The sequence below is a fragment of the Lycium barbarum genome, chromosome 10 (genome assembly GCF_019175385.1).
Source record: "Lycium barbarum isolate Lr01 chromosome 10, ASM1917538v2, whole genome shotgun sequence".
Classification (NCBI taxonomy): domain Eukaryota; kingdom Viridiplantae; phylum Streptophyta; class Magnoliopsida; order Solanales; family Solanaceae; genus Lycium; species Lycium barbarum.
The window spans coordinates 51,936,864-51,949,320 of record NC_083346.1 but is presented as its reverse complement, the minus strand read 5'-3'; the positions used below and the strand labels follow the sequence as shown (position 1 = coordinate 51,949,320).

Here is a 12,457-nt window from a genome sequence, read left to right as displayed (position 1 = left end):
TGATCCTTTAACGATCTGTCTTGTTATACCTTCCTATCTACCTCCCCTTTCATTCTTCAACTTTACATGTCAATCATACCTCAATATTCTTACCTTATCCGACATGCCTCTTTCGCACCGTTGCTTACCTGTGTACTGTGTACCTTCCAATATCATCAGTCACTTTCTCCTGTCGATGTCGTTCTTTAGCTAAAATGAAAGGTTAGTATAAGGAATTTCATTTCCTATGGCTGGGCTCTATTGCACAATCTAGAATAAGAAGGAAAGGTAACATCCTAAATGTCGTGTAGCTTCCTGTTTATAGATGTGGTGCACAACACACCGATAAACAAGACTATACTAGACACGGTCTGTAGACACTCTGAGGATGAACTGCTCTGATACCAATTTTGTCACGACCCAACCCCGTGGGCCATGACTAGTGTCCGACCTGGACACCCGTATACGTACCTGTTAGATATAGTCAAACTGAAACTACGAACAATATGGAAACTTACGAAGAACTCCGAAGGTCCATAACGTCATCATATATATATATATATATCCAGATAAACTGTCTCCTGAGGAGTCACAACTGATCAAATCATAAAATAATACGCAAGCCGACAAGGCTGCCACTACACATCAATATCATATCATAAGCAAGCCGACAAGGCTGCCATCACAGACGAACATATCCATAGGACATCATTTAGACACAGCTGAACAGAACTTATACACAACCCACACATATGTCTACAGACCTCTAAGAGTACTAACAGTGAAATATGACGGGACAGGGCCCCGTCGTACCCCTGGAAAACCATATATAAATGCATCAGAAGATCTGTACCAAAAGTCTAGGCTCCGGAACAACGGAGCTCTCCAAGACAGCTGACTGGAAATCCTAAGCTGGGGGATCACCGAATCGAGCGTCTGTACCTGCGGGCATGAAACGTAGCCCCCCGAAGAAAGGGGGTCAGTACAGAATATGTACTGAGTATATAAAGCATAAGAACATCAAGTACAGATGAATCATGAAAACCAACCTCAATAATAGAAAGCATCTGTGGCTAACATCTGAGAATATCTGCATAACTCTATATGACAGAAACTGACTCTACGGCGTATGATAGGCATAACTTATAATATAACTGATAGTGCTATGGAACGTACAGCCCGATCCATATATAATATAATAGTGTCGAGGAATGTATGGCCCAATCCATATATAATAAAATATGTTAGTGCCGAGGAACGTATGGCCCGATCCATATATAATATAATATGTTAGTGCCGAGGAACGTACGGCCCGATCCATAATTATAATATAATATGTTAGTGCCGAGGAACGTACGGCCCGATCCATATATAATATAATATGTTAATGCCGAGGAACGTACGACCCGATCCATATATAATATAATACGTATAAATGCATGGAAAACTCGGAAAAGAATACTCTGAACCCCTCTGGTGACATAAGAAGCTAATATGAAAAGTCTCTGGGAGTTATGGACATAAAACATAGGAGGCCAACGATACAAATATCTCTACACTCTCTAAGAATAGAGTCTTTGGAACTTGCTTGCTCACTGTGTTCATTCATATGATAAGGATCATGCCAAAAAGAAAGAAAGGATAGCTTTACATACCTTGTCGCTTCTCAAGTTAATCTTAACTTAGGTCTCGGGCTTCACTGATCTACAAATAATACCAAATGTGCCAATAATCAAATTAGGATACTCTTTCAAACAAATCCTTAATTATTTAGAAATCTAACGATATTCGGGTAGCATCTTCCTTAAAAACTTAATAATTCTCATTATTCTAATTTATTCAAAATATCAATCACAATACCAATAACGATATCAACAAATACATATCCCAATAAAATCAAATTCATTCTTAAATCACTTCCAGATAAACTGTCTCCTGAGGAGTCACAACTGATCAAATCATAAAATAATACGCAAGCCGACAAGGCTGCCACTAAACATCAATATCATATCATAAGCAAGCCGACAAGGCTGCCATCACAAACAAACATATCCATAGGACATCGTTTAGACACAGCTGAACAAAACTTATACACAACCCACACATATGTCTACAGACCTCTAAGAGTACTAACAGTGAAATATGACGGGACAGGGCCCCGTCATACCCCTGGACAACCATATATAAATGCATCAGAAGATCTGTACCAAAAGTCTAGTCTCCGGAACAACGGAGCTCTCCAAGACAGCTGACTAGAAATCCTAAGCTGGGGGATCACCAAATCGAGTGTCTGTACCTGCTGGCATGAAACGCAGCCCCCCGAAGAAAGGGGGTCAGTACAGAATATGTACTGAGTATATAAAGCATAAGAACATCAAGTACAGATGAATCATGAAAACCAACCTCAATAATAGAAAGCATCTGCGGCTAACATCTGAGAATATCTGCATAACTCTATATGACAGAAACTGACTCTACGGCGTATGATAGGCATAGCTTATAATATAACTGATAGCGCTGTGGAACATACAGCCCGATCCATATATAATATAATAGTGCCGAGGAACGTACGACCCGATCCATATATAATATAATATGTTAGTGCAGAGGAACGTACGACCCGATTCATATATAATATAATATGTTAGTGCCGAGGAACGTACGACCCGATCTATATATAATATAATATGTTAGTACCGAGGAACGTACGGCCCGATCCATAAATATAATATAATATGTTAGTGCCGAGGAACGTAAGGCCCGATCCATATATAATATAATATGTTAGTGCCGAGGAACGTACAACCCGATCCATATATAATATAATACGTATAAATGCATGGAAAACTCGGAAAAGAATACTCTGAACCCCTCTGGTGACATAAGAAGCTAATATGAAAAGTCTCTAGGAGTTATGGACATAAAACATAGGAGGCCAACGATACAAATATCTCTACACTCTCTAAGAATAGAGTCTTTGGAACTTGCTTGCTCACTGTGTTCATTCATATGATAAGGATCATCCCAAAAAGAAAGAAAGGATAGCTTTACATACCTTGTCGCTTCTCAAGTTAGTCTTAACTTAGGTCTCGGGCTTCACTGATCTACAAACAATACCAAATGTGCCAATAATCAAATTAGGATACTCTTTCAAACAAATCCTTAATTACTTAGAAATCTAACGATATTCGGGTAGCATCTTCCTTAAAAACTTAATAATTCTCATTATTCTAATTTATTCAAAATATCAATCACAATACCAATAACGATATCAACAAATACATATCCCAATAAAATCAAATTCATTCTTAAATCACTTCCAAAACAGCCCAATACACATTCCTATACCGATATTTGTATACACTTCTTTATTTTCGTGTATACGTAGTATAACAACAAGCACAACCACAACAACCACAGCCAATTCCACGATATTCCAGCACACCAACAATTTATAACAACCACCAAACAGTCCATATGATAACAATAACAATTTATCCGATTTCCGCAATTAATTCCGTAGTTTTCATCTCACAATTTAACTATGACTTGGATGAATTTAAATATACCTAGGAGAGAGGATTTCTTACCTTATATGCAAAGAAGTATTCTTCTTCCACCTTACTTCACTTTGAAGAAAACCCGGATTCGTCAGCACGACAAAGTGGAATAACGAGATCGAAGCGGTGAGCGAAACCCGCGTGTTGTTCTTTAGAAAAATTATAATATACTTCTCCAAAATTGAAACTTACGTTGCTACCAAAAATAGATGTTTCAGCTATTGTGAACATTGGAATTTCGTATACTTATACCTAAATTGAATAAGCTAAGGTTCCTTGAGAATCTGCCTAAGACGTGTATTTCTTTGTATAAAGCAACTTGGAATTGAATCAATTCTCCATGTAAGCATAACACTTTTACCACAAAAGAAGTAATGATGAATATGTCTTCTCATTATTGACCATGAAGTCCACCACCCTTTATCCGTTCCTTTAAAATAAGGCATTTGTCATATAGGTGTCATTCTTATAAATATGCCAAAGTGGGTTATCATTGCTAGCCCTTCGGCTGCCACATGGAGAGGTGGTGTCATTCACCACTTATTAATTAATTAATTTATTCAATCTCTTTATCTCCACTATCCTTTACCACTTACACTCATAATTAATTTCTTGATCTCAATTCACTTTAATACAATTATTTTTAATACACTTCATATACTTATTATCACAATTATGTGATATAGCACTAGTCCATAGTCCCTTTTGGTACACATAAAATATTATTCTCAATCACCGTCATTCACTTTCGAGTCTTAATTAATTTCGGGACTTCATTCCTTTTACACATTGTTCTCTTGATTCTCATACTTGAATATGACTAAATCCTCCGGGATCGAGTAAATTTGCTCATTTTTGGCGGTTCAATTTCCTAGTCCAAAAATACGGGGTATTATAGCTGGGACCGTATTTCATTCAAATAAACGTTGAACCTTAATGAAAATTATTTTATCCAATTCACTTGACTTCTAATCCATTCAATACATCTGTACCATCACTCTAACAACCTATGAGCTTGAGGGATAACCTCTCTTCTGTTACCAATGTCATTTAACTCGCACGCTTTCCAATGCATAAAAATACGGGATGTAACAGACGTGATAGTCCGATATCTGAGGGTTGTCCCGAAATCGTGGATTGAGTGACACGATTGCCGAGGTTTGTGCCAGAACCATGAGGCGCATGGACTTCGCGAGTCCCCCATGGGTTGTGCTACCGAGACGTCGATACTTCCTTCTGGAGTACATGTGTACACAACATTGCATTGCATTTGCATTCATACATCATTGCATTGCATTGCATTATGTCTTCTATTGTGATGATCTGATCATTTACTTGTGTTGTATAGTTTCAGATTGGATATATTGAGACTTGGCACACTTGGGTTTAGATTCTTCAACCTAGGTGATGACGTGTACTTGGTTCTGGCTTGTGTTTGACTTATACTTGTTGATTTATCTACTTATATTTCTTTATTGTCTGAATTATGTTAATTATACTTAGTCGGCCTATGGTACCTGCCAGTACTGTTTTTTGTACTGACATGCACTTGCTGCATTCTTTTATGAATGCAGAATTCGAGGTTGGATCTACTTCTGTTTCTCGTGGCTGATAGTCGCTCCGAGATTTGCTTAGAGTCTACAGGGTGAGCATGAGACGTCCGTTGCCTTGAGGAATCTTCTTAGTTATGTCTTTTTTCTATTCCGAGACATATTCAGTGTTGATGTATTATTGATATTCCAGACTCGTAGATTCTAGTTAGATGCTCTTGTATGGATTAGATCAGACTCTAGGGTGTATTTTCGTACTTCCGTATATTTTTTTATATTATTACTGTCAGACTTACGTGATTTTATTTCTTCCTCTTATTTAATTAATTGTTGTGTTTTTGCCATTGTTGGGTTGAGGGTTCGCCTACTGAGGAAGAAAAGGTAGGTGTCCACACGACTTGGCTGAGTTGGGTCGTGACAATGTGATTATGAGATGGACGTTTGAAGGTGCTCGGTAGGTTAGCTCCAGGTTCCTGTCGCGGCCCTCTAGTTTAGTCGTGACATATATACATGCATGAGGAATATTAGAACGAAATTTTGAACCCATCGAAGTGACGTAAGGTCAATAAACCTCCTAATGGTGTTATGTAAGCTAACTCATTAACATAAATCTCAGTAAGAACTCAAGAACATGATAAACATGATTTAGGTAACATTTCAATAGAATGAAGAATATGAACACTTATAACTATCAAGAATGGAGTCATTTTGATCGGACGTTCGTTTACGTTTCGTGATTCAAGCCAAAATATAGAGAGGATAGCCTTAACATACCTTTAATGCCAACCTCCTACTACTACCATGAAAAACCTCCTCTATGTCTTAATCTACAAGGAACATAACGATACTAGCGTCAAGTTACAAATGACACAAACATCATACATCGAGCGGCAAGCTCGTCTTATAGTGAACTGGACAGCATCTCCCTTATTTCTTTTACATTCCTTAAATTTAGAACATCAATTACAACAACAACCACATCATACTCACCAATTTCCAGCCACAAATTAACTTAGAACAACTTCTAAAGAGCCCAAACGACAACAACAACATCGTATATAATTTTTTATATTAATTCCGTATTTTTGTAACACCTCGTACTCTCATACTAAACCATATCGGTAACTTCTCGTAAGTTCGAGTTAGGTCCTAATGGGTAATATTGGTATTATAATGACATGTTAGTTATATGAATCCCTTCAGGATGATTTCAGGGGATTGATAGTCGTTTTGAAGTCAAACCAAAAAGTGAAATCCTTAAGGCCTTCTAAATCCGTCTAAATTTGAGACAATCTTCATTCATGGCCAGTTGTCGAGAACGTGCGTTAGTAATTTGAGAAAAATTCCTTCTTTAAAGTTGTATATAATCGAAATACCTTCCCAACGGTATATTGTGGATATCAAACGGAAATCCGTACAAAGAGTTATGGCCATTTTACTGAAGGTGGCAGAGCTGAATCTTCATTCATGGCCAGTTTTCGATAATTTACGTTAGTAATTAGAGAACACTTCCTTCTTGCAAGTTGTAGATAATTGAAATACCTTTCCGTACAAAGAGTTATAGCCATTTTACTGAAGGGTGGTAGAGCTGAATTTTCACTGGAAATTTCACTCAATGTACGCCCAAGGAGTATTGGACGTACTTTCAAGTACGGGCCGTAGATCCTAGGACGTACATTGCCCGTTTTTGGCAGAAAACGTGTTTAGAATGGGTATGGTCTTATTTTGTTCCCATTTTTCATTCTCCCAAATCCTAAGGACGAAATTCTTCTCTCCCAAACTCAAGATACTCTAAGGTAAGCCATTCTAAGCCATTCCAAGTTAATTCTAACATGTACCCATGATTACTAATCAAGAATTCATCATTCCTAACCTAGGGTTATCAAGAAAACCCACATAAAGATCAAGATTCTAGCTTTTGGAGTTCTTCTTCAAAGTTCAAGTCTTTAACTCAAGTTTTGGAGCGATTAAGGTATGTAGGGTTTCTATCTACGTGTGGGAACATCATTGTTCTTCCCCACGACCTTCTTTCATGATTACAAGCAAGTTCTCTAAAACTAGCGTTCTATCCATGTTCATGAGAACCCTAGGTCCATGTACTATATAATATTAAGCTTTGTGATATAATCTCATTGTTGTGTTCTTAATAACTCCATATGGTTATTGAGAATTTGTTTGTAATCCATGAACACCCATATCTCGTATTTCATGGGTTCTTGCATGCATGTTTTTAAATAAAAATTCTTATTTAATGAATACCCTACATGTCTACAAGTTTTCATGCAGTTGTATTATATAATTATCTTCATGCCATGATTCAAGATACATACATGCTAAATACAACTTATTTCATGAAACTATGTTTACAAGTTATTTCGTGAAATCATGATTACAAGTTATTTACAAGTTATTTCACGAAAGTCACGGGCTTCTTAGCCAACTATATCATGTTCATGTTTTTGGGAGTTGTACAAGTTACCGAGAAGGTTCAGATAGCCTGAAACTACGTAGCCACCGTAGGACAAGGATCGCTCCGCCCAGTTAGGATGATTCCTTAATTTACACTGAATGGATCCATCAGGCACGTTACAACCTTATACCCTGGCAAGGTATCGGGGCTCTGCTGGTCCGGCGAGGTACCAGACTCCACGTACCCACGTGGTGAAATTATATTGTCGGTTTATGAAATTCTCTCCCTACTTACCATGTTTTACTCATGTTATATATATATATATATATATATACCAATGCTCATGCTCATGTTCATGTCCAGGTTTTTAGTTTTAGTTCTTATCATGTTATTTCTTTCAGTTGCTTTACATACCAGTACATTCAATGTGCTGATGTCCCCTTGTATTGCCCTGGGGCCTGCATTTCACGATGCAGGTGCGAATTTACAGGACAACGCCTCTGCTCATTAGGATCTGCACGTACCAGCTTATTGGTGAGCCCCATCTCATTCGGGGTTTAGGAATTGTATTTCTTTATTTAGTTTTGCATCTAAAGGTATGCTGGGGGCCTTGTCCCAGCAAATATGTTATGTGTTTCAGACTCATGTTAGAGGTTTCATAGACAAGAAAAGTGTCATGGTAGACTTCAAGAGTTGGTTAGCCGGCTTGGCTCATATATGATATTGTTCGCATTCATGACTTAACCACGTACTTATGTTTCATATTATGACTTACTATGTTTTATAAATGCTCATCATGCACTTCACGTTATATTTTCGCTCATGTATGCCTCATGATGATTCAGCAAGCCATATGGTTTGCTCGGTCACATGCAGTCAGGCACCGAGGGTCGTGTTACGCCCAGGCCATGGTTCGAGGCGTGACAAAGCTTGGTATCAGAGCCTAGGTTCAAGTGTCTTTAGGGAGTCTATGAAACCGTGTCCAGTGGGGTCACTTTTATATGTGTGAGGGCCTCATACATATAAACAGTCGACCACCAAGAAATTTAGGATTGTCTCACTTCCTTCATACTCTAGATCGTGCAGTTAGAGCAGTACTTTCAGGATGCCTTTCTAATTCCTGCATGTACATATTTTCAGAAAATGCCTGCGAAAAGGAAATACACCAGAAAGGCCACAGCCACCAGCCAGAGGGCTACTGCAGAAGCAACTCGCAAAGAGACTGTTCCAACTCAGACAACAGCCCCAACCGCTCCTACAGTTACACCTCTTAGTGATTCAGATGGGGATGTTAGGAGTGCTATCAACATGCTCACACAACTAGTAGCAGCTCAGGCCCTACGTCAGGAAACTGGGTCAAATTCGGGGAATAATGGAGAGTATTTTAAGACTAATGACTTTCTCAGAATGAACCCCCCAGTCTTCACGGGGACAAAGAAAGACAAGGACCCTCAAGACTATATTGATGCTCTCTAGAAGATCTTCAGGATTATGACAGCTACAGAAATTGAAGCAGCTACCTTTGGATCTCATCAGCTGCAGAGTGATGCTAACACTTGGTATGAATCTTGGGAATTATCTAGAGGTAAGGATGCACCTGACGTTACATGGGATGAATTTACAAGCGCATTCCTGGACCACTTCATGCCAATAGAAGTCAGAGAGGCTAAGGCTGAGCAATTTCTGAAGCTTAAGCAGAATGGCAGGTCAGTTTAGGACTACTATTTGGAATTTGTCAGTCTGGCTAAGCATGCTCCACATGTGGTACCGGACATGAGGGCAAGAGTGAGGAGGTTTGTTTGAGGTCTTGATTCCTATTTCTGTGAACAGAATGGGGGAATGACTATTTCCAAGATGGTTGCTTTTGTACAGGGGAATGAGACAAGGCTAAAAGAGGAGGAAGCCTTGCAGAAAGAGAAAGACAAGGAGTTCAACAAGAGGGTCAAGTCTACCAGACAGTTCAGCGAGAACGAAAATAGGAAATTCTTTAAGAACAGGTCAGTAGGACCCGCTCCATCCACTGTAAGTGCCGCAGTCCCCAAGTTTTGTAATGATAAGAAGCAGAATTTCAGGTCATCAAGTTCTTACTCTCAGGCTAGTGTGGGTCAGTCGACTTATACCCATCCGATATGCGGCAAGTGTAATAAGAGACACTCAGGTGAGTGTCGTGTGGGTACTGATACATGCTTTAGATATGGTCAGAAGGGCCATTTTCAGAAGGATTGTCCATCGGCTAGACAGGGTACCTGAGGTAATGTGACGCACTTCACAAATTTAGCAGCTCCTTGTCACAATCAGATCCAGCAGGGGTGTGGAACGGCAAGGTCCGGCAACACAGATGGTGGTCAGAACCGCTTGTATGCATTGACAAGTCGTCAGGATTCAGAGGCTAGAGCATATGTCGTCACAGGTACACTCACAATTTTCACTTTTGAAGTATATGCCCTTATTGACCAAGGATCCACCTTATCTTATGTAACCCCTTTTGTTGCTAAAAAGTTTGGTATTGAACCAGAAAAATTGAAGGAACCCTTTGAGGTGTCCACCCCAGTTGGGGAATCAGTCATAGCTAGACATATTTATAAGGGTTGCCCAGTTTTAGTCTATCCCCGCAGAACCATAGCTGACTTAGCGGAATTTGAAACGGTAGACTTTGATGTAATCATGGGTATGGATTGGTTAGCTTCATGTTATGCCACGGTATGTTGTAGAACCAAAGTTGTAAGATTTGAGTTTCCTAATGAGCCAATCATAGAATGGGAGGGTAATTCAGTAGTACCCAAGGGTAAATTTATTTCTTACTTAAAAGCCAGAAAAATGATTTCTAAGGGTTATATCTACCACTTAGTTCGAGTCAAGGATTCAGATGCCCAGACTCCAACTCTCCAATCCGTCCTAGTTGTAAATGAATTTACAGAGGTCTTTCCCGAAGATCTTCCAAGAGTCCCTCCTGACAAGGAGATTGAATTTGGAATTGTTCTACTTCCCGATACTCAGCCGATATTTATTCCGCCATACAGAATGGCTCCAGCAGAGTTAAAAGAGTTAAAAGCCCAGTTGAAAGATCTTCTTGACAAGAGGTTTATTAGGCCTAGTGTTTCGCCTTGGGGTGCGCCAGTCTTATTTGTCCGAAAGAAGGATGGTTGCTTACGTATGTGTATAGACTACCGTCAGTTGAACAAGGTCACCATTAAGAACAAGTACCCTCTTCCTAGAATAGATGACTTATTTGACAAACTTCAGGGCGCCCAATGTTATTCCAAGATTGACCTCAGATCCGGCTATCATCAATTAAAGGTTAAGGAATTTGATATTCCGAAGACCGCTTTCAGAACCTGTTATGGCCATTTTGAATTTCTTGTTATGTCATTTGGGTTGACAAATGCGCCAGCTGCTTTCATGGATCTTATGAACAGGGTCTTCAAGCCTTATCTCGACTTATTCGTCATTGTCTTCATTGATAATATTTTGGTATATTCCCGTAATGAGGTTGATCATGCAAAACATCTCATAATGTGTTGCAGACTCTTAAAGATCGCAAACGTTTTGCATAATTCTTGAAGTGTGAGTTTTGGCTTAAGTCAGTGGCGTTCTTAGGCCATGTGATCTCAGGTGAAGGTGTTAAGTTGATTATCAGAAGATTGATGCCATAACGAGTTGGCCCAGACCTACCTCAGTTTCTGATATAAGAAGTTTCTTAGGTTTGGCAGGCTACTATAGACGTTTCGTAGAAGGATTTTCCCCTATTTCTGCTCCATTAACTAAGTTAACTCAGAACAAGATTAAGTTTCAATTGTCAGATGCTTGTGATCGAAGCTTTGAAGAGTTGAAGAAGAGATTGGCTTCTGCTCCAGTTTTGACGCTGTCAGAAGGAACCGAAGGGTTTGTAGTTTATTGTGATGCTTCGGGAGTGGGTCTCAGATGTGTCTTAATGCATCATGGTAAGGTTGTAGCTTATGCATCTCGTCAGCTCAAGGTTCACAAAAAGAATTATCCGACTCATGACCTAGAGTTGGCAGCTGTAGTTTTTGCACTTAAGATATGGCGTCATTATTTGTATGGAGTGCATGTTGATATTTTCACAGAACATAAAAGCCTGCAATATGTCTTCAAACAAAGGGAGCTGAATCTTAGGCAGAGAAGATGGCTCGAATTGCTTAAGGATTATAATGTGGATATTCTCTATCATTCGGGGAAAGCGAATGTTGTAGCTGATGCTCTTAATCGGCGTTCCATGGGGAGTTTAGCCCACGTTGATGCATATAAGAGAATTATGACCAAGGAAGTTCACCGTTTGGCTAGTCTTGGAGTTTGACTTTTGGACTCCGAGAATGGCGGCGTGGTTGTTCAGAATAGAGCTCTTTCCTCCTTAGTGGTTGAAGTCAAAGAGAAACAGTTTAGTGATCCCTACTTGTTGCAGCTGAGAGAGGGGATTCACAAGCATAAGACGATGACTTTTGAACAAGGGAGAGATGACGGTACCTTGAGGTACTGATAACGTCCAAATCCACCCTATTAATTAGAATGGGCACGGTCGTATGCAAATATAATTTACCCAACTATGAGTCAGGGTCGAATCCCACAGAGAACAATATATAGGCGATTAGGAAAGTAAGGAATTTTCACTTTCTACACTAAGCCAAACACTTGATAATATTTTGGTTTTTGGAGAAAATTATAGCTAATGCAAAAATGTAAACTAACCTAGAAAGCAAGTAAATGATCAATGGCCACAAGCATGGATACAAGGGAAACTACGCTCAAGTAACGATCCAATGTATTTCATGATTTACAAATAATGGTGAGTTTATATTACTTAGCCTCGGATAATGACTCTAAATTAGCTTCTTCCGAAGACTAACTAGACTACCTAATTGAATATCCCTAAAGCAATTAGGAGCATTAAGAACACCCGAATATGGCTACAAGTGGTGTCGCCTATTCCTAGGTCGATTTCC

The 12,457-nt window shown here is 39.2% G+C and overlaps 1 long non-coding RNA gene across 1 annotated transcript; it reads right to left on the bottom strand.

Annotated features, from left to right (window-relative positions):
* Window positions 1–1,385: 1,385 nt before the first annotated feature.
* LOC132615295 (uncharacterized) lies at window positions 1,386–3,880 on the bottom strand. The gene is made up of 3 exons (XR_009572647.1): window positions 3,570–3,880; window positions 2,187–3,083; window positions 1,386–1,683 (listed from the first exon to the last, which is right to left on the bottom strand). It is a non-coding gene; the product is annotated as an uncharacterized LOC132615295 (long non-coding RNA).
* Between the last annotated feature and the right edge of the window lie 8,577 nt (window positions 3,881–12,457).